This window comes from Synchiropus splendidus, chromosome 14, assembly GCF_027744825.2.
Source record: "Synchiropus splendidus isolate RoL2022-P1 chromosome 14, RoL_Sspl_1.0, whole genome shotgun sequence".
Lineage (NCBI taxonomy): Eukaryota > Metazoa > Chordata > Actinopteri > Syngnathiformes > Callionymidae > Synchiropus > Synchiropus splendidus.
In genome coordinates this window covers 20,677,016-20,699,020 of record NC_071347.1, presented here as the reverse complement: position 1 = coordinate 20,699,020, position 22,005 = coordinate 20,677,016, and the positions used below count along the sequence as shown (strand labels likewise).

The window sequence follows — 22,005 nt, the reverse complement described above, 5'->3', positions numbered from 1 at the left end:
CTCGCAACAATGAGGTAGCTATTCCAAGATAATATGGTTTTCTGTAACAATTGTATTTCCATTAACAGAGAAAATTTTGGTTTTTAGTACGCTGCTTTGGACGCTATTTTTTTTTGAAAACACGCAAAGCATTCTGGGTTGTCTGGGTCTTCCTCAATCCTAAAGTAGGTGCCGGCTAATCTCTAAATTGAGGAAGCTAATTTCCTCAATCTCGCACCTCAATTTAACTTCCGAAGAATTGGGGCTGCCCTTGCAGTTGGCGTGAGCGTGCACGTTTGACGCTGAGAACCGAGATGGCGAGGAAGGAATTGGAATTCACCATCAGTTACAGAATCATGACACTGGGTATTTACACCTCATGAATCAGAGCTGGGAACAAAGTTCGGGAAATTCCAGGCAGTAAGGTCGGAAAACAAGATGGCGACCCTCAATGAACGCTATTCTTGAGCTCACCCTGTGCGAATTTAAGAAACTTTGGGATTATAATGTTTACAAATACAAAACCTGTCGGATGAAGATGAAACAAGGTGCAGAAGGCATTTGTATCATTCCACGTAAGGTTACGACACTTTGGTTACTTCTTGGTAACAGTCGGGGGACGCCATCTTGGATGAGGTGGTGAGGATAACCGCGGCGGCAACTTCAGGGGTGGTGGGTTCGGGTTAAGTTTAATACACAGACTCCTCCATTCAGCTTCATTAAAGCGTGTCTGTTTGTACGTAGTTTGTTACGCAACACAGTAACTATTCCAGCATCGGGAGTTATAGACGCGACGTGACATTATTTTGGCCAAATTCATTCGCTAATAGGTTGATAATGAACTGAGATAAATTCATTCACTAACATAATTCAGAGGAGAAAGTCCGCTCGCTCTGAAACCACACAACCAACAACTGACTCGACAAGAAGTTGGGGTTTGTTTCTTCCCTGGTCATGTGACACAAAAAAGCGAATTAGCAACCAAATAAAATGCGGCAGTTCTGTCACGAGTCCAGGGTTTCGGACGTTTTGTCAGTTTTCAAGGCGACCTCCGTCTTTAAATATTGCACCTGTGTGATCAAAAATCCAAAGTCTGGCAGAATCCTATAGGCTTGATGATCACAAGTGAGCACTTCCTGTGTTGCCACAGCAACAGCAGCCGCTATAAGACAGCCTGTCTGACTTCAACCCGACTTCAGACACATTATTTATAAACACATAATAAATGCTATTTTTCATTAGAAGACTCCCGTCTTTTCTGTTCAGCCTTCAGCATTTAAATCAAGAGACAATGGAGATGAATCGAGGCAACACAAGTGTAAATGAACGGGAATAAAATAATAATTAGGATTAAAACTGTAGCAGGAGAAGCAGGGACGTCGAAGGCCTCGCTCTGATCTGAAAATAAAAATGACGTCTTCATGAAGCTCTCAGGACAGCAGCGCTCAGAGAGGAGAGTTTTGGCAAGAAAGGAGATGGAATTGTGACCTAAGTTGAGACTGAATCTGGCTTTGAAATGGAGGAAGAGGGGGATGTTCACTGTGAGACACTTCATTTGAAAGCAGTTTATCCACATAAAAGGTACAGAATTGAGAAGTATAATGGTGGTAAAACTATCAAATATATATAAAAGACCATCAGTGACATCAGCTCACTGAGGCACGCTTTCTTTCTCTGGACCTCAGCCTGCATTAAGAGAGAGGTTCAGGTCACGGTTGCCAGTTTTGAACCAAAGTTAAAGATAAAGAGTAGAAAAAGAAGCCTCCACGAGTGGAACCCAACAGTTCTGTGTGAGGCTGGCCCGCTTTCAGGGGTTGAAGAGGAGGAGAATCTGTGGCCCCGGAGGCCCGGATCTGGTCCAACTGTGTCCTGGCAGGAGCAGCTTCCCCACCGCCAGCATGGACAGCTTGCATATTCACAGGAGGCAACGGAAAACTGGCGGGTCGACGGGGCGCGTGGAGGGGGAGGTGATGAGTCAGGCGCAAGGTGTTCCACATTATTCTGGTACGGACAGAACATTTACAAGCACTTACGGCGACGGGAAAAACCCGGGCCACCGCTTCGAATGCTTCAGTCCGGGATGAATCGTGACTTTTGTTCGGCCGACTTGAGCGTACATGCGCGAGGGCAGAGCATGTGATGCAGTTGAGGCCTCATTGTGAAGAAGAAATGTAGAGAAACATCTGATCCCATTTTCTGTGGCAATTTTACGCTTTCGCCTGGAGGCACATTAAGACGGGTTTCTCTCTCTGAGACAGACAAGCAACAGTCCCGTCCGAGACGAGGAATAATGAAAATATGGGAGGAGGAATGTGACATCATCAGAGCACAGGCAGGATGAATGTGGAGAATTTTAAAATGAATGGTAGTAGCAGTATCAAAAAATACAGTAAATTCAAATACTAATAATATAAACTATGGAGTAAAATATAAAATAAATAATGAAATTAATATATTTAATAGGAAAAAATACAAACTCAAGACCACCATAAATGCATTTATGACTAGACATAATTAAAACTGACTGAGTATAACGGCAAAATAAAAAAATAAAAAACTCACTCTTCAAATAAATTTAAATAATAACAAATTCATAATAATAATACATTTAAATATTTTAAATGTAAATAATATTCAACATAACTCGGGATACAAATTCAAATTAAAAATAGAATTAAAAGTCAATTTTAATATTGCTTATTTTGGCACCAAAAACTGTTAATCACTGAACTTATATATCCGTAAACAGTTATGTTTACATCATTAATTTTTCATAATACTGTAATGGAAGGTTCGAAATCTCACTCTATCATTTATAAAGTTTAAAAAAAAGCGCAAACATAAAAATACATGAATCATAATGAAATGAGATATATTGAAATAAATACAAAAACAAAGAGCATCTGAAGGCTAACTATTGAAGAGAGCTCAACCATGAGCCCAACAGCACCCCGGCTAGCTGGGAGGAAGTGGAGTCAATGACCAAGATTCAGAGTTGAAGGGACACTAGTTTGACCTCTGGTGACCTCAAGTGAGGGTCGACGGCTTGAGAACAACCAGCGAAGAACTTTCAAGCAGCGCCGTCTTGAAATCCACCTGAGCTCACGTCAGAACTGCTGCCGCCATCTGCTGAATTCCAAAACAAAAGTTGCTCTCTGATATTGTTTACCGGTTCTCTTCAAAGCCGCCCGCTGGAGAACCCCCCCACTTCCCCCCGCTCCTTCCTATATGCAAAGTTTCTAAAAGCAGAAGAAAAGTAGGTAAACGGGTCAGCGCCACAGCGGGAGGAGAGAATCTACGCACGCAGCAAGAAAGAAGAAGAAGAGACGACGTAAACAACGTAAATATTTGTTTGCGAGATCTAATTCGCTCATCACTTGGCTCCCGGGAGGAATGATTGACAGCGGCTGGCCCTCGAGGGAGGGGGGGGATCTGATTAGCATGACATTTGCGCGCCGCGTCGGGACGAGAGAACAACAGACAGGAGGCTAAAAATAACACCGAGGAATAATTACAATCTCGCGGGGAACTTTGGAGAAGACCAGATTTCTCATTTCATTGCTTTGACAATCCACCAGGGGGCCGACATTCCACGTGAGCTAAATTTGGTTCCACGTCTGTCCCAACAGACCAAGTACAAACAAGTAAACAAACAATGAGAGCAACACAAAACTGCAAACCTCTTTCATTTCCTCTTTGTTGTTGTAGTCGATTAGCTCATTTGACGCCTTAGCTTTCATGTTAGCATTAGCATTACAGCCGTTTTTCATCTTTTTGAGAGGTGTCACAGAATTAGCCTTAGCTAACAGTGGTGCTTAAGGGTTGTAGTTGCTCTTAAGTACTTTCAAACAGGCTTGCTACTTAGCACTTGAGCTAACATGACAGAAACGTCAACTAAAAGCATGTGAGCATCATGGCCGCCTCAAGGCGATTTTAGCATTCCAGCTAACTTGCCACATAACCTGCTGGCATTTTAACTGCTCTATATCTATAGCATATGACCTTATCAAGCTTTATTCCACATGATTGTTTTATTCATTTGTTGCTAGCCATTTGGCTACTTTGACGTCCAAGTCTCATATATATTTGTGCTTTGCTTTCACTGACATTTCAAAGTAGTTTCCAGAGCAACTTTTACCATGTTATTTTATGTATTTTCATACTACATCCAGATGATTAGTGTGAAATTTTGTATTCTATTTTACATTTATAATTACACGTTTACATTTCATTATTCTGCATGTGACAGCTTCCCAACGCAGAAACTCATTAAAGTCAGTTAAGTCGTGCTCTGAGTCCTAAAAAACGGCTTTCACAGCTCAGTAATTGGCCAGTCGTCATTGCATCACGTTTTTTATGTCTTTTTTTTGTTAAAGTTGTGTTTTGTAGTCTGAGGAGGGAAATATGAACACCAGCGCTTCGCACATGAACATCACAGCAGCGGGGTTTCGTTCATGAGACTGGGATAAACAAGTCTAGAGCAAGTCCTGGCTGAGACCTGCGGAGTCTGGACCGGCGCGGTTGTGCAGCACTGGTACCGTGAGGGGGTTTCATTGATACCATGACAGGGAGTTTGGGCCATGCCACATCAGAAGCGTCCCACTTGTGATGGCAAAAATCACAGCTATTGGTGGCGCTCAGCAAGTGAGTCCATCTTCCTGCTGGAGGATCATTGATCAACGCCATGTGATCGGAACCCCCTGGGTCCAGAACCATCCGGTACCTGCAGCTCCTCTGCTGACAGCCACACAATAGAGCAGACTGAACTGGGCTAATTAGAGTCGCCACTGCGCCTCCTGCGAGCTGGGAACAGTGCGACCTACAGAAGCTGCTCAGTACTGAGAACCCAGCTTAGAACGCCCTTCGACAAAACAAGTCAGTGACCATAATTCTCACGATAAATCCATGTTCATTCTCTTCCATGTGTTGGACACGACAGTCTCTCTTGAAACTGTTTTATGATGAAACGTATTAGTGGAGTTTGTCTCCAACATCATTATTCGTTTATGTTTCAATATAATAGTGACCTCAGTGTAGAGATGAGAAACTCAATGTTTCAGGTCTCTGGTAGAAGCCGCTGGTGTCTGACAGGCTGCTCTGCCAGCTTTATTTAGGGGTTAAATGGAGCCGTCTGTCTGCTGTATCTCATGTCTCTGAACAGTTGACTTGAACTGTGGAGCAGTCTGGACACATGTCCTAGATGCTACTGAAGAAACATTAGATATCCTGTGAAGAAATGATCATGGAGTCAGATTCTATTCTCCAAATCATGATACAAACTGTCAGTCCTTTGTCTTGTGTGATGAAAAACCTTCTCACCATTCTCACCATTGGCATGTTAGAAGATTTTTTTGATGGTCCCTAACTGATGCCTGGTGGTAGCATTAGCGCTGCCTGTGAGAGTGTGTCCGCGATCAGTGAACCCCAATCGGGATGCGGAAGAGGACGCCGCCGCCAATACTGGAGCGGAGCTCCGTCCAATATCCAACTATTGTCACCAGCTCAGTGGGAGACCTGAATGTGTTGATGTGAACCAAGGCAGACGAGCGCGTCAGAGAACCTATGAGGACCAGTCCATCTAATAAAATAAACAGGGATCCAGAGAGTCAGAGTCGACCAGTGTCATGATCAAAGGTTCCCTGGATTAAAAATACGTTTAAAACTACTATGGTGAACCAAAGTCCACCACACTCTCCACAGCTGTCACACGCCGGTGTCGGCTGTCAAACGCCACGGAGCTGGAGAGCGCGGCGCCGTCGTGGTCTCGTCATGTTCACGTGTGCAGGTCCAATGCAGCGAGTGAACAGCGTGTTTATCAAATTTATTGCGATACTTAATTCCGCAAAGTTGTATTGATATTTTTGCTGAAATATCACAATACTTGATTGTGCGATACTGTAAGTCGTCTATATCGATTAAAAAAGCATGGTACCTTTTTTCCGATTAAGGGAGCGAGTCATTTCTCTGTTGGACTGAACTGAGAGTCTAACAGGGCAATAAACTCGTTTTAAGGTACATAATATTGCACAGTATTTTACCCTTTAAAATGATGGCTCTTCTTACAATATATTGCTGAATGTACAGTCTCGCAATGTATCGTATCACCACTCCTGTATCAGGATACGTGTTGTATTGAAAGATACCTGCTGATGCACAGCCCTATACGCAAGTCGACATGAGGTCGGAGTGAGACAGGAAGTTGGTCAGACACCTGAGTTTCAGTGATTCCACATGCTGCCATCGGCACGACTCACTGCGCCGGCGGACAACAAATGTGTGACTGTGGTTGCCTCACCGACAGTTTCATATCAACTTTCAGCAATATAAGAGGAAGACACTACTCACTAGGGAGCCGCAGACGCCGCGACGCTCGTGTCCAGACACAGGAAGAGGTGGCGGCTGCACGGAGAAACCTCCCTGGACTGTTCAATCGCACGCAGCCGGAGCCTCGGGCAAACCTGGCCAATTAGCCGGACACTGCTGCTGACCCCGGGCTTCATTAAGGGCCCAGACTCTGGAAGAGAGCAGAGCAGAATTAGAGAGAAATCCATCAGCAGAAGTGTTGCTGCCTCGACACACATGCTGGAGGTGAAACTCAAGGTTACACAGCAACACAATCAACTTCTCATATCGCACTCGCCGGTACATGTCTCCCGCTGGGGTGACACCTGCGGGAGGGATGGCGGGGAGACACCGGAGGTCAGAGGGCGCCCTGACTCACACACATGCACCGCTGGACCCACACCAACAGGTGTGGAGGGCAGCGGACGTGCAATTACCAAGTGGGAGAATCGACTTGGTGTGACAGAAGCGACGGCAGATCAGAGCGATGATCAGAGCCGCGCCGAGTGGGAGGAGAGGTGAGAGACGAGGGGGGGAGATACTGAGACTCCTGAGACTCCCTGGAGGGAAGCAAGACAGAAGGAGGAAAAGAGATTTCCACTTGCTCCGTTTTCACAGCACTATTCCCTCGTGGGAACAAGAGGAGCGTGAAAACGGCTGATCAAAAACCAACACGCCGAGGAGACAAGACGCCGCTGACGTTCTGAAGCGCCGTCACCAATTACAGTCGACTTGAGTCACATCTGAGCACGACGTGGAGAGCTAACTGCCGCGACAAGCACGACAGCACTTGACGGAAATGGGAATCTCTTTATAGCCATGTCAACTGTTGCGAGGAGGAACCAACGCTGGCGTCTTCATCTGATAGAGATCAGACAGATCGTCCGACATCCGTGTTGGCACTGAAACCTGAGTAAGTGAGACACAAAAGCCCTGACCTTAGAAGTCTGCAAGCATAAGGGCTAAGAAATACCCTTTTACTCGGACATGACTCACTGTGCAGGTTTTAGTCCTTTCTGCTACTCCAAGGCAGCCGACCCTTTACAACCACTATTCCGAACTGTAGCATTAGCCATAGCACACCTGAGGTGTGACTGAAGACGTAAAGTGTGTAGTTCTGTCAAGAGAGAGACGACCACCACAACTATCACTTATCTGTAGGTAAAACCTCATCCCGTTTTCACATGGAAGGTTGTTGCAAGTACCACTGCCGCATGGGCTGATGGTCCATTTATGCTCTTTTTACGTAAAAAATGTACCCGTCCACTTCCACATGGTCGCATGTATCCATGCTGTTTTTATGTGGCTGCTCACCAATATATCCAGCAGGGGGAGCAGCCCAGCGTCACAAGTTTGTGACAACAACAAACTCCAAATCCAACATGGCGACTGTGGAGTCAGTGTTGATCATGTACCTCTTGCACAAAAGACAAGCCAGCTTTGTTGGAGGCAGTAGTCTGTGAGGTTCAATATATCGCGTCTGGAGGACGGAGAATTTCCACCATTGTTAAATCTTCTTCGTGTCTCAATAGAGCTCCATATTGGGTAGTAACAGCAATACTGCCCTCATGGTTTCCAGTGGTACTGCTCTGTTTGGTCCGTACCTGTAAGCTTTGAGGAAATGTGCAGAAATACGGACAAAGGCCATGGACAGAAGGCTTCCTCCGTATGTGGATCCGTACGTAACAGAGCATAAATGGGCCTCGACTGCCACAGCAAATGGTCACACAGGTTCACACACTTCAGTTTCAGGAACATTTTTTGAAACCATCTCAAATGAAATAAAATCCAGGGGCAACAGACTTTGGGCAGACCATAGGTTCCATCACCACTTTCACAAATATGACCAGTTGAATTCAAATTGATCCGACTTTGACCGGTGGTGATTTCCATAACACCCAACAGCATCAACAGTCCGTCTACTATTCCTCACGGGACGCTCGCTCATTCATTTTTAATTTTGGCGGCAACATCTTTATAAACGCTTAATAGATGGATTGTGAATGACAACAATCTCTATTCAGATGAGGTGAGACGGGTTTGATGAGGTGCGACAGAAAGACGTTTGGCGCGCATTAGCGCGTGAAGCCACCAGGGACGTCTGCCAGCCCGATGATGGAAACCTCGCTGGTCCTCCAGAGGGACGCGAGAAGCGGCATACACAAAGCACCTCGTCTCTCTGCTCCCCATTACGAGTCTTCTATCAAGCTAGCTCGGCGCCTGCGTAGCGATAACGAGTGTCAAGAACCCTGTACGCCTGACTGGACTTTGGATCCTGGACTTTTATTTAAAAGAAGCCAAGGGTAAAAGATCAATGCACCAATTCAAGCCCTCAATTGGAGGGAAAAGTTCAGCGAGTGGGAGATGATGAGAGGCAGATATACATGGGAGGACGAAGGGGTGCGGAGAGTAAAGAGGGGCATCTGGCTCATCTGGGCGCGAGTGGCGTATCGATCGGTGGAGACACACAGCTCCCGGCCGTTCATCACAGGCCACTCAGGCCTTTAGATAACTGCCATGATAGCGCCCCGCTGCCGAGCAGCTGCAACTGGCCACATCCATTATCCTTCAAAGTGCGCCCCCGAGCTCGCGAGAAGCCTGATGGGTGACGGGCTGGAGGGCTGGCTGAGATGGAAATTTTCGCAGGCCTGTGGTTAGAAACCTCTGGCTGCAGCACATCGAAGCAAAAGCCAGGGTTTAGGAGGCGGGGTTGTGTGAGGAATGGCGCTCCGACAACCCAAACAGTGATGAGAAACTGTCAGTCTGAACCCCCGAAAATGAAAAATGACACTATTGTTTCCATTCCTTGGCCCCGCGGTATTAGCAAAGCTGTTTTATAGCAGATAGCGGAGCAGCCATTCAAGCGACAGGCGGCTCTAAAAACTGCTGAGTAGCCGGGCTTGTTTGTGTGTTAGCGGCTGTGCGCGAGGAGATTGGGGCAAGTCGGGATCCGTCGTAATGAGCCGTGTAGGGAAAGGGAAGAGACGGGAGAGTCAGAGTTCAAGTGGGAGAAGAGGGCAAAGACGATGGGAGCGGGACAAAGTGAGAGTGATGGAGACAGGCTCGCAGCCAGACAAAGCCCCAAAAGAGCAATTACAGGAGGAGCTCGGGAGAAGGTGCGCGCTCGGCCCCGAGGCTTTCAAACATGAAACGCTGCGAGAGACAAACAAAGTGCTGGAAATGTGTGCGGAAGATCCAGATCACACGACGGCGATAAGCATCTGGTGACTGGCCGTCTTTCAGCGCAAACATTCACCGGAGAAGCGTTCGGGACTGGAAAAAGACGGCAGAAACTCCTGACAAGGACGAGCCTCTGTGACTTCTCTCCCAGCAGAAGATGGTTCTGGTGCGGGTCATGTCCTACATTTGATCAGGAAAAAAGCTTTTCTTCAGAGTTAAGTACTACGAACAGAAAAAAGTCAAAGGGATGATGAAGCATTTTAACATCGAATTGCGACTTGGACATCCGCAACTTGATAAAAGGTTGAGAGCTCACTAACATTGTTCACTCCAGAGTACAAGAATAACAGCGCTCCTGGAAAGGGTCCTAAACAAGTCTTCTTCTATGAAGGGAACTGCCGCATGAGGAACTAGGGCAGGAAGAAGACGAACAAAAACACGGTTCAACCAGCAAGTGTTCTAACAAAAAGAGTAGGGTGGTGCCGACACAAGCACGGTGACATACATCATCACCGTCGCCCGATCAAATGACAAAAATATGATGACTTTTTTACAAGTTACTGTTTTCTGACAATGTTCTCGTAAGTAGGTCAACCGCCACCATCTTGGGACGTCACGTACCAAACACCGGTGCAGTGAAGCGGACAACCTCGCAAGCAATATCAGCAAACAATGAAGGATTTGTCTTCGGTTTTTGAGGAAGCAGAGCAGGATCATGTAAACAAGCGACGGATTTTTATTCAAACTACGTCAATATGGAAGCCATGACTCGCGGTTGTCGGAAAATTAAGCGTACAACGGACGACAGTCGGCTCCATCACGGTGGATGTTCAGATGAACTGGATGTTATACTTTTCTAAGAAGGGTCAACGGCCTGAAATATAGAGTGAGTGTGAGTAAACAAAAGCACTTACTCGTATCAAAAATTGGCACCGGCCAGTTGGAGTTTCAAAAAATGGCAAATGGTCGGTCAAGAAAAAGGAACCCCCCAAAATAAGTTCCACTTAAAAGGGGTCTAGAAGACACCAGAGCAACAAGCCTTCAAACTAAACATTGACCTTCACACTCTGAGGTCAGATCCCACCGTGGATCAGGAGGAAGCGCCAACACGCAGGAGGGTCCTGATCAGTTTCGGGAGGCGAGTCGTCCCCGCAGCCAGAGCCAGTGACGCCCGAGAAGAGAGAGATGTGCGCAGTGATTCGGGGGAGGGGAAATTAAATTAAGAGAAAAGTTGTGGAGCAGCGGTATGCACCATTGATTCCCTATTCTCTTGGAAACATTTAATGAGCTTAAATGGGAGCCTCGTTTGACACTGCCACAGCGACTCGCCCGATTCTCCCGGCGAGAGGAAATCGTTCAGCGGCCGTGACGGCTCCCGCTGGGGGTGGGGGGGTGGAGAGAAGGTGAGGAGGAGGAGTGACGGCGCTAATGCCACAGCCGGAGTGGAAGACGGATGTGGATTACACTGGGGAAATGGTGCGGGAGAACATTACCAGCTCGGTTCTCCATCAGGAGGAAACAAATAACAGTGGAGGGGTTCGACTGACAAGCGCTGGGATGCTTCCTCAGCGACAGCAGCTAATACAACCACCGCTTGCACGCTGGGTTTAATTGCTCCTATCTGGAGATATTCCGAATTGATGTCGTCCACAGACTTCACCCTGTAACAATTGAGCGTTTTACAAATGTTTTTTTCTGTTGCCTTCTTGGCCTGTTTATTGGCAGCAAGGTACGTTACGAAGAGACAGAGATTGTCAGTAAATATCTACGGTCTGACATTTGAAACATTGATTTCAAATTTGTGGTAATCCTACTCATCTTTTTCACTCTGAAGTCATGCGGTACTACAAACACCTGGCAGGATGTTGACATTTACTTGCTTCATTGCTTCTCTTCTCTTCTGATCCATCCAGAAACAGGACTGACGGATAGCAAATGTAGCTATGCTAAGCTGAGAGCTGGCTATGCTACATAACTAAGCAAAACTGAGGTTATTCATCGACGCTAAGGTGATACTTGGCTATGCTACCCAGCTAAGCTAAACTGAGGTTATTCATCGATGCTAAGGCGATACTTGGCTATGCTACACGACTAAGCTAAACTGAGGTTATTCATCGACGATAAGGTGATACTTGGCTATGCTACACAGCTAAGCTAAACTGAGGTTATTCATCGACGCTAAGGTGATACTTGGCTATGCTACACAGCTATGCTAAAACAAGGCTACTCATCTATGCAAAGATGATACTTGGCTATGCTCCACATCTATGCTAAAATGAAGCTATTCATCGATGCTAAGGTGATATGTGGCTATGCTACACATCTATGCTAAAATGAAGCTATTCATCGATGCTAAGGTGATATGTGGCTATGCTACACATCTATGCTAAAATGAAGCCATTCATTGATGCTAAGGTGATACTTGGCTATGCAACACATCTATGCTAAAATGAAGCTATTCATCGATGCTAAGGTGATCCGTGGCTATGCTACACATCTTTGCTAAAATGAGGCTCATTGATGCGAAGGTGATCCGTGGCTATGCTACACATCTATGCTAAAATGAAGCTATTCATCGATGCTAAGGTGATATGTGGCTATGCTACACATCTATGCTAAAATGAGGCCATTCATTGATGCTAAGGTGATACTTGGCTATGCTACACATCTTTGCTAAAATGAGGCCATTCATTGATGCTCAGGTGATATGTGGCTATGCTACACATCTATGCTAAGATGACACTATTTATTGATGCTAAGGTGATACTTGGCTATGCAACACATCTATGCTAAAATGAAGCTATTCATCGATGCTAAGGTGATCCGTGGCTATGCTACACATCTATGCTAAAATGAGGCCATTCATTGATGCTGAGGTGATACTTGGCTATGCTACACATCTTTGCTAAAATGAAGCTATTCATCGATGCTAAGGTGATCCGTGGCTATGCTACACATCTTTGCTAAAATGAGGCTCATTGATGCGAAGGTGATATGTGGCTATGCTACACATCTATGCTAAAATGAAGCTATTCATCGATGCTAAGGTGATATGTGGCTATGCTACACATCTATGCTAAAATGAGGCCATTCATTGATGCTAAGGTGATACTTGGCTATGCTACACATCTTTGCTAAAATGAGGCCATTCATTGATGCTCAGGTGATATGTGGCTATGCTACACATCTATGCTAAGATGACACTATTTATTGATGCTAAGGTGATACTTGGCTATGCAACACATCTATGCTAAAATGAAGCTATTCATCGATGCTAAGGTGATCCGTGGCTATGCTACACATCTTTGCTAAAATGAGGCTCATTGATGCGAAGGTGATATGTGGCTATGCTACACATCTATGCTAAAATGAAGCTATTCATCGATGCTAAGGTGATATGTGGCTATGCTACACATCTATGCTAAAATGAGGCCATTCATTGATGCTGAGGTGATACTTGGCTATGCTACACATCTATGCTAAAATGAGGCCATTCATTGATGCTCAGGTGATATGTGGCTATGCTACACATCTATGCTAAGATGACACTATTTATTGATGCTAAGTTACAGCTACAAAGTTTTGCTAAAACGCAAGGATCAAAACAGAATCAGAACTGAAGCACTTTTCCACCCATTTTACAAACCGCAGATTTCAATCCTACCTTTGCTTGTCAGAGAAAGCAGTCACGGCAGACGAGATAAGGCCTCGCTCTCATACGTAGCTTTTTCATTAATTTCCCTTTTTGTTTCTGCTCCTTGAAGATGAAGTTACTTTCAGTAACCTGTATTGACTTCATCAGATTAAAAAGAAAGCCGCTCCACTCACATATCTCTCACTAGACTTTAATACTCAGACTATAGCTGCGAGGCATTACATGGGGGTCAGCGCTCGCAGGTTTATCGGCGAAAAGATGTTCTCAAGTAAATTACAAAGCGCCAAAGGACTCCAGCAAAAGTGAATAAGAGGGAAGTTAGGAGTTCTGCACATGATCACAATCTCCCTGCTAATCCAAAAGTGACCTCAGCGAGTCATAAAAAAGGAGGAGATTTATGTTTCTCCAGCGCTGGAATTTGGCGAGTGTGTTGCAGCCCGGCCGCTTCTGATGCAGGATGTGTGCGAATGTTTGACTTCTGCTGGCAACAAGTGGAGCATAAATAGTTCATGTCTGCGAGTACAAGCGTGTAAAAACATTTACAGTTGCTTCCACGTCTGCTTCTCATATCAGCACGTCACTTTCTAGCAGGTCCACATTTACAGCTCCAAAGAATCCGCGCACACACACTTGAGCTGAACCGTGTGTGTGTGTGTGTGTGTGTCTGCCAGGCAGTCGTGTGTGTCATAAAGATTTCTTCTGAGTGTTGGAACAGAAGCGCTCATGTGATCCTCTGGTGACTAATTACTGTGAAACAAGAACATCCCGGGTGAGACCGTCTCCTCTGATCGAGATCCACATGTGCAGGCGCGCCCACACGCAAGGTAGCGGTGCGTTCAAGTGCTGCTGGAATTATCAGGAACAGCCACCAGGAAACATTCGGCGACTGCCTGCTGACGTTGGAAGTCGTCTCGGACTGTCAGACACGATATGAAGTTCACCAGTCAGAGTTAAGGAGGGCGAATCACAAGCAGCGCAGCCTGTTACAACACGTGTAATTACACTGCATATGTGGCATTAGGAGCAGCAGGCTGGGGTGGTGGTGTGTCGCTCGCTAAACCGTGGCAACTTTTAGAGCGGAACTTCCTGTGTGGCGCAAGTATAAACTAGCATGGGTACTCCAGTTTCCTCCCACAGTCCAAACAGATTCATATGGTCAGTGCGTGCGTGAATAGACACTCATCTTTGTGTGACCTGCAGGGACCAGTTCAGGGTCCCGCCCTCCCGAGTCCCCATTAGGAGATGAAGCGGATGAAATATTGATAATAAATGAGTCTAAAAGATGTGTAATATCGCTTGTGTGTGTATGTAGCACATTATGTTGCAACACTGGTTGTGTGTAAATTGTGCATAATTTAATGAACTCATAAACAGACACTGCATTCATGAATATGTTGGCAGTGTGTAATGACACAATCATAAAGACAAACCACAAATAAAATAGTTGCATAATAACCAAGTGGGACGCCACAATATGCAATTGTGTTAATGACACATACTGTTATCAGTGTCACAACTCATTTGACTGTAATACCACTAAGCTAAAAATACTTAAGTTATGCGCATGATGCAATTATGTAATAACTAGGGATGCACTGATATCAGGCTTGAGTACCGATATGACAAAAACAATACCACTTCACGGCAGCGTCCAGTTTTTCAATGTCAGTTCATGACAATATTGTAAAATTTGTACTGCAGTGAAACTTAATAACAATGAATATGGAAAAACAAAAAAACTCAAAGTAACATTATGTGTAATGGTGAAAGAACTGTGTTGGTAAGTACTCATATACCTAGTAATAACCATGTAATGAAAAACGTACTGCGTAACAACTAGCTTCAAAGTGACATGTTGCTGCGTCATGCTAACTTGCAGTAGCACACTGTATCAGAGCGACATGTTCTTAAAGTGTGTAGAACTTTTAAAAGGTTACAAGTGGAGTGACTTATTCACAATGCAATTTCAGTTCATTTGGAAACTAGAATTACACAGCACTTTTTAAGCACAGACTTAACGCAACATAAACTTTGTATAATTACAAATTTGCGATATCACAGTGATAGACGTGTGAAGATCTTATAGAAGATAAACATATACCACGCAGTGGTGTGTAAAACATGCAAAACATTTTTTTGCATGTTTATAGGCTTCCTCATCAAAAGGGATGGATGGATAGATAGATGATAGATGGATGGATGGATTAATGAATAGATGATGGATGGATAGATGGATGGATGGATAGATGATAGATGGATGGATGGATGAATAGATGGATGGATGGATGGATGGATGGATGGATGGATAGATGATGGATGGATGGATGGATGATAGATGGATGGATGGATGAATAGATGGATGGATGGATGAATAGATGGATGGATGGATGGATAGATGGATGGATGGATAGATGATGGATGGATGGATGGATGGATGATAGATGGATGGATGGATGAATAGATGGATGGATAGATGATGGATGGATGGATGGATGGATGGATGGATAGATGATAGATGGATGATAGATGGATGGATGGATAGATGATAGATAGATGATAGATGGATGATAGATGGATGGATGGATAGATAGACAGGAGTCCTAATGTTATACCTACCATGTGTAACTGAATACTTTTGAAATCAACCTATACTACGATATTCTTCTCAAAATATGTTTGCAATGACACCATAGTGCAGTATTGTAATGCTATGATGCTTTAGATGTAATAACACAGTCCTCCAGTGCTCACAAGGCGGCGCACTTCTCTTAACTCAGGTGTCGTGATGAATCCCGATCACGTCTGACTCCACGTTCCGGCCGGACTCTTGGGAGCAGCCCGCGCAGCCCGAGGACCAAGAGCAGGAGACGCTTTGTTGCAGCTCCATGACATGTTGGCTCTCTCGACCTGTCACTTCTCCAGAAGCGTCCCAGCCAGGAGGAATCGTTCAACGGAGATGCGCCTGAGCTCTGTCAGAGGCCACGGGCCATCATCTGCAGCTGCTTTGGTCCATTCTCTCCATCATCGCGCCACACACACACATATATTTATACTTATATATAGCCCGTGGAGAAAAGGTCATTACAGCAACAGACAGCTATAGTTCATAATTGCGCCAGCAGGCTTCTGCACCCCGGGTGAGATTGGCTCTCCTGAATTTATTCTCCGCCACCGTTCCCATCTCTATTTATCCGGCCCTCCTGTCGGCTGCCGAGCGGCTCTGACAGCCCCACTGTCTCCGCTGATGCAATAACCGCCTCCATTTGTGTCCGAGGAGGTGCATTAGGCAGACAGCGTAATCAGGCCGCGCAGGGAAATGCAGCGCGCCTCCACCGCCGCCTGCTTTTAACCCCGCAGCTCGCCATTAGGCCACAATTAGCACGCCAGGCTCACGCGGAGAGCATCAGAACCGACGCGGCGCTCGGGTCCAGTCAACACCAGTGTGGCACCACACTTCACTGTGAAAGCCTCTCCTGCCACCTCAACTATCTCCAGGTGGAGGAGATGGGATCTACTTTGAGTCTCTCCCGGGTGGCTGGGTTTACCTGAACAAAGCGCTGTCTTCTGGCGCAGATTTCCTCCCCAAGTCAGGCTGATTCAGACGCATCATACAATCCCATCCTTCGCTCACTCAAGAACAAAACCCTGAAATACTCCTCCACCAGAGGAAGGATCTGACCTCAGACCTGGACAGGACGTTCCTCCACGGTCAAGGTGGACAGAAGCTGGCTCTTAACAGGACGCTGGGACTTCACTACGCAAACTGAAGGACAGATTTGTGAAATGGTGATCGTGTGCAGGACTATCAAAACTTCTGTCACACAAGCGAATGACTCCAAAGCTGACTGTCTTGTCATCTTCATGACAAAACAAGGATCGAGGATCAGCATCAATTCGAAACTTGCTACTTCTCACGTCAGTATCATTTCAGTCCAAAACCAAAGTTGTCAATGTTCAGTCTCAGGAAAGACTCCAAGAAAGTGTTTGACAAACACACAGACGTGTGTGTGTGTGTGTGTGGGAGATGAACGCTCTTGCTGCCCAGCACCATCTGGAGGAGGACAGGTAGATAAACAATGTGTGAGAGCCTCATTTGATTTGAAACCCTGCAATCATCACCATCCTGCCGGTGACGCCAAACATTGCCAGAGATTGGTTCTTATCAATCGCTAGCCAGATATGGAGCAGCAACGGCAGCTGAACAAAAGAGAAGAGTAGAGCAAAAACAGAGGAGGGGACAGAGGAGGAGGGGGTTCAACAATGAGGAACACAAATGAGATGATGGCCCACAGCCACACACACACTCAAAACACACACGGTCCGGCTCTGTCTGGTCAAGGCTGCCCAGAATCAGAGAACAGCGGCTGTGAGTCAATTCCTCCTGAAAAAGACTGCATCTGCAGCGGGGGAACTTTATTCAAGAGGAGTCTATTTGAATTTGTCGAGTGGGGCCCAGGGGGGGCGCCGTCCACCTCCAGTCCGATGACTTCAAATTCTTCTCCTTCCAGTCTACAGTTCTGCCGACTCGTTTTAAAGCAGGAATCGTTACGAGAGCTCGCGGGTGAAATGCAGTGAGTCAGAGTTAATAACAGCAGCGTGAGTCAAACTGAGAAATGCAACCTCGCTCTCTTTTGCAAAACTTTTTGGCTGCTTTACTAGGTATATTTTGATAACCATTTCCACGAGTGTCTAGGATACGGGGTCTCGTGGGGTGACTGAAAGGGGGGAGGAGCTCTGTCGTCAAGGAGGGACTCAGAGTGGAGGCCAGGTGAGGTTCCCTCCGGCTCAACTGAGAGGCACGGTACCATTCACAGAGGAGGGAATTTGGGTCGGGATGTGACATACTGGCACAAAGAGGAGCAGAAGTGAAACACGCACACAGGAGAGTTTCGCTCTGACAGTCGCCGGCAGCATCTGGAGCAAACTTCCCAAAACACTTCTAATGTCTTCTGTCACAATCTTGTCACCGGACAATGATAAATGTCCCCCGCGTCGCCTCTTATTAACCAGCAGCGCGGCTGTCCAGTCGCCGCGCCAGGAAAACTAATTAGAGACCAGCAGATGTGTCTGGACAAAGGGTGAACACACACGCACGCACACACACAGACAAGAAACCGTGACATCACACATTTTTTACTTAACAGAAACGGAAATCTGTAGCTCGTCTATAGCGGCCTTCGATCGGTAGAAACGGCACGGGACACAGAGTCAAACTATGATGCTAACTTAGGCTAAGTATCGGCAGGTATCTCTCATCCGGATACTGTAAGTTCAAGCAATACATTGTTATCAGAGCCAAAATTTTAAGGAGGAAAATCAGAAAATGTACATTTTCATCCAATGTTGTGTGGATGAAAATAAGTCTATTGTCAGTGGACTTTTGGCTAAATCTCGCACTCCAACAGAGGAATGAATCGCTAATCAATATCCAAGTACCTAAGCATTAAATATCGATATAGCCGATATCAAATCAAGACAATATCACACAATCAAGTATTGCGACGTTTCGGCAACAATATCACACAATCAAATATCGCGATGTTTGAGTGTATCGATATTTCTTAGACCCCGCCTGCTAACCATGTAGCACTGCTCACTTGAGTGGCGGGTTCTAGTCCAAGTCTCTGAGTGAAAACCTCTGCTTGTTCCTATCAATCTCATGACCACCAGGGGGCGTAAAAAAGTGAATGGAAGGTAGCTAGGACATCTCGCTCATGGGACTACTCTTCAGAAGAGAAAAGGAAGGATAAATTTGCTAAAAACACACACGTGAATGGCCCTTCACAAGCCGAATGCTAACCTAGCGCGTGTCCACAGGTGCCTTTAATACATCCTCCAAAACACGTCTCTCGTCTGCGCCTCCTCACCTGCAGGTGATGACTGGCGCCGGCGCTGACGGTGGAGAAATTAATCTTTGATGGAGCACGCGTCGGCGCTTTGGCGGAGTCTGCAGCTGCTTCTCATCCCCCTCCACCTCCGACGGTGCGCGAGCTAACAGCTGGGCTTTCGTCTCCTCCTCCAGAGCGATCATTACGGCTGCCTGCAGGCCTCTACTCGTCTCGCTGACAGTGCCGCGTCGCACGGACTCGGCGAGGACGCGGGAGTAGATGCAGTCGCTCTTAGGTGGGCGACTTATGATCCGCCCCGGAGGCCACGTGTGACCTTAATTCACCTGATGATTTATCATCAGAAGCGCTCCTGTTTCTTGGACTGTATTTGTAGTTCCCAGCTGGACGCCTAAACAGCTCACCGCGATAGACCAGCCAAGGAAGCATCTGAGGTTGTACAGGAAGTTATCGCAGATCAACGCTTCCTTTTCCAAAGGAAGAAGGAATCTGATTCTCCACAGTTTGCTGTGAAAATTCTGGAGAAGATCAGCTTTAATCTGCGACTAGTTTCAAGACAGAGGCGACTCGCACACGCTGACCAACCACCCATCTACAGAAAACTTTCCTGGGTCAGGATGATAAAGCACGTATGCCCATGTAAATAGGCCACGATCCATTGCAACAGCAGGCTCAAGGAGGTCTGAGGAGGCAGCTCTGGTATCTGGACTTGAGAGGGGGTCTGTCGCTGACCCCGGAGAAGGCGAGTGACTTCACAGATGAAAGTGAAAATGATGATGTCAGCAGCCCCTCAAAGACACTCAGATATGACGCTCAGATATGGCTTTTCAAACCCGAGTTTTCTTTGCTGTGTAGGACACCAGACAATAGAGAAACTCTTTTTTTTTTCTCCAGCACCACTTGCGTGTGATAAAAAGCTTCTAAGTCTTTACATCAAGCAACCCAACACTCAGAGGCGACATACCATCTTTCCGGCAATTACCATCTTTAAATAGAGCACGGTGCAATTATGCTGCGTTCCACTTCAGCAGAGGGAGCTGGGAACATGCACTTGTTGAGCTGTGCTCAACAGTTGATATCAGGAGCCTCCTGTTCATTCCTCACATCGCCGAAATTACACTATTAAACCTGATAGATTTATCAGCCATAATTAGATTTCTACCAGCCACAGATGTGTATCGGGAATTACCAAACAGGAAGTGTTGATATCAACACATCAACAATCCAATTCTTGTGCTTGCGCCCCACAGAAAGGAGCGTCCACACTCAGGCCCGGGGGCCATTGGTGGACCTTGAGGAGCTGCTAACCACTTAAAAACACACATCTCTAAAATGGCAAACCATTGTTGACGCTCCCGTCAACTCTGTTGCTGATGCTCATTTTTCCTGTCTCTGCTTGAAGAATTTTCCTCCTTTGCTTTGGGTTTTTAACAAACCAACAAGACAATCTGTGGTATGATTCTAGCCTTTAAGAAGTTGAGTTACTTACCGTAACTTCTAGACTTTGCGTCGCTGCTTTTTTCTCACAATCCTGCAGCTTAAACAACAATGTGGCTAATCTACATATAAATATATCGATTTTTACGGGCAAACAAGCTTCAAGCCACCAAGATATTGAGCACTTCTCAGACCTCCAGGAACAGCAGAGAAGTAGCCAGGAAACACAAGGGAGAATTGAGCGCTTTAATGTCAAGAAAACGCCTGTGATTCCATTGGTCTGCTGTGAACAGTCGAGTTATATTGACAGCATGACGCATGTTCTGAACATCGCTATGTTTGTTTTCATCAATCTTTGAGGCTTGATGACCGTGGTTGTTGCACAATCGGTGGGCTCCGTGGACGACTCCGCCAATGCAAGAGCGAATGGCTGGCAAATATCTAGATCTCATTTGTGATCAATAATATTGTTTCTCCTCACACGTAAACAAAGTGAATCCTTGTGTTGTTATTGGTCAGCAAAAAGTCCAAGCAGCAGCAGAAGCAGGTGCAAGTCATAGTCATCAAATTTACTAAAGAAAAGAAATACACTTGATGCAAACTGTTGAAAAAATTGGAAATACTGAATAAAATTCTGAATGAAATAAATACAATAAAACCATGTCTAAATATCATATTTAATTTCCAAACTACTTCAACAGGTGCTTTCATGAGCAGTGTGTACTGTTGGGGGCACCATCACTTTCTTTATCATTTTTTTTTCCTTTTCAAGAACATAACTATCACAGATTTGCAGCTGTCAAGTCAATTAAGTGACGCACCGCTGCCACCATACGTGGCTCATGTATTAAAACTGAGCGCCTCGCAGCCCTCGCGTCCTGAGGTGTAAAAGAAAATATTTTTTTAATAAAAGAAAAATGTACTTTTGCAGCATTTGTTGCTTGGTGTAGTGTGTTTTTCACTTGTCAACTGATGTCACAAATGACTGACTCGTGCCGTGTGGTTTAGCAGAAGCATCATGACCTGAAGGGGCGTCTCACACAGTTGCCGACCCAAAAGCAAGAGCAGAGCTCGTCCAGCAATAAACTTCCAGAAGCTCCATGTAGCGAGGAGTTCCGCGGGCAGCAGGTGCAGTCGCAGAGAACATCTATCCTCCTGATGACTCCACAACAGTGGCGAAAAGTGCTGGCCCAGCAGAGCGGGCGGGCAGCCGCGATCCAGGTCAGTCCTTTTGTTGTTCCCAGAGACTGATGCAAGCCAAGCCAAGTCAGAACGGTGGAATCAAGTTGGATCAGAGCCACCAGCCATTTACCAAGCCGTTGGCCGACACAATGAGCAAAAACATGACATTTCTAAAAAGCCAGGAGGAAGTGCAGGCTGGCCACGGTGGAGGGAGGACGTCGGGGGGGAGGCGGGAGATCATTCAGGTGCTGTCAAAACAATGTGAGCAAGAAACATTGCCCACATTTCTTCCACGTCCCGACCTTCAACTGAACAAACGGGATGACGCGGCTGAGAAACAGTCGGTGCTGCTGCAACGGAGGCACTTTAGCTTCACAATTAATC

At 45.9% G+C, this 22,005-nt stretch overlaps 1 protein-coding gene across 3 annotated transcripts in view; it reads right to left on the bottom strand.

Moving 5' to 3' along the window:
- plxnb2b (plexin b2b) overlaps window positions 1-22,005 on the bottom strand; it is a 150,998-nt gene that overhangs the window by 104,723 nt on the left and 24,270 nt on the right. For 2 of the 3 annotated variants that reach the window (XM_053884847.1, XM_053884846.1), the window contains exon 2: window positions 6,325-6,493. The exons of the other annotated variant lie outside the window; for it this stretch is intronic. The gene's annotated coding sequence lies outside the window, so the exon portion shown is untranslated. The remainder of the gene's footprint in view (window positions 1-6,324; window positions 6,494-22,005) is intronic. 3 annotated transcript variants of the gene reach the window in all.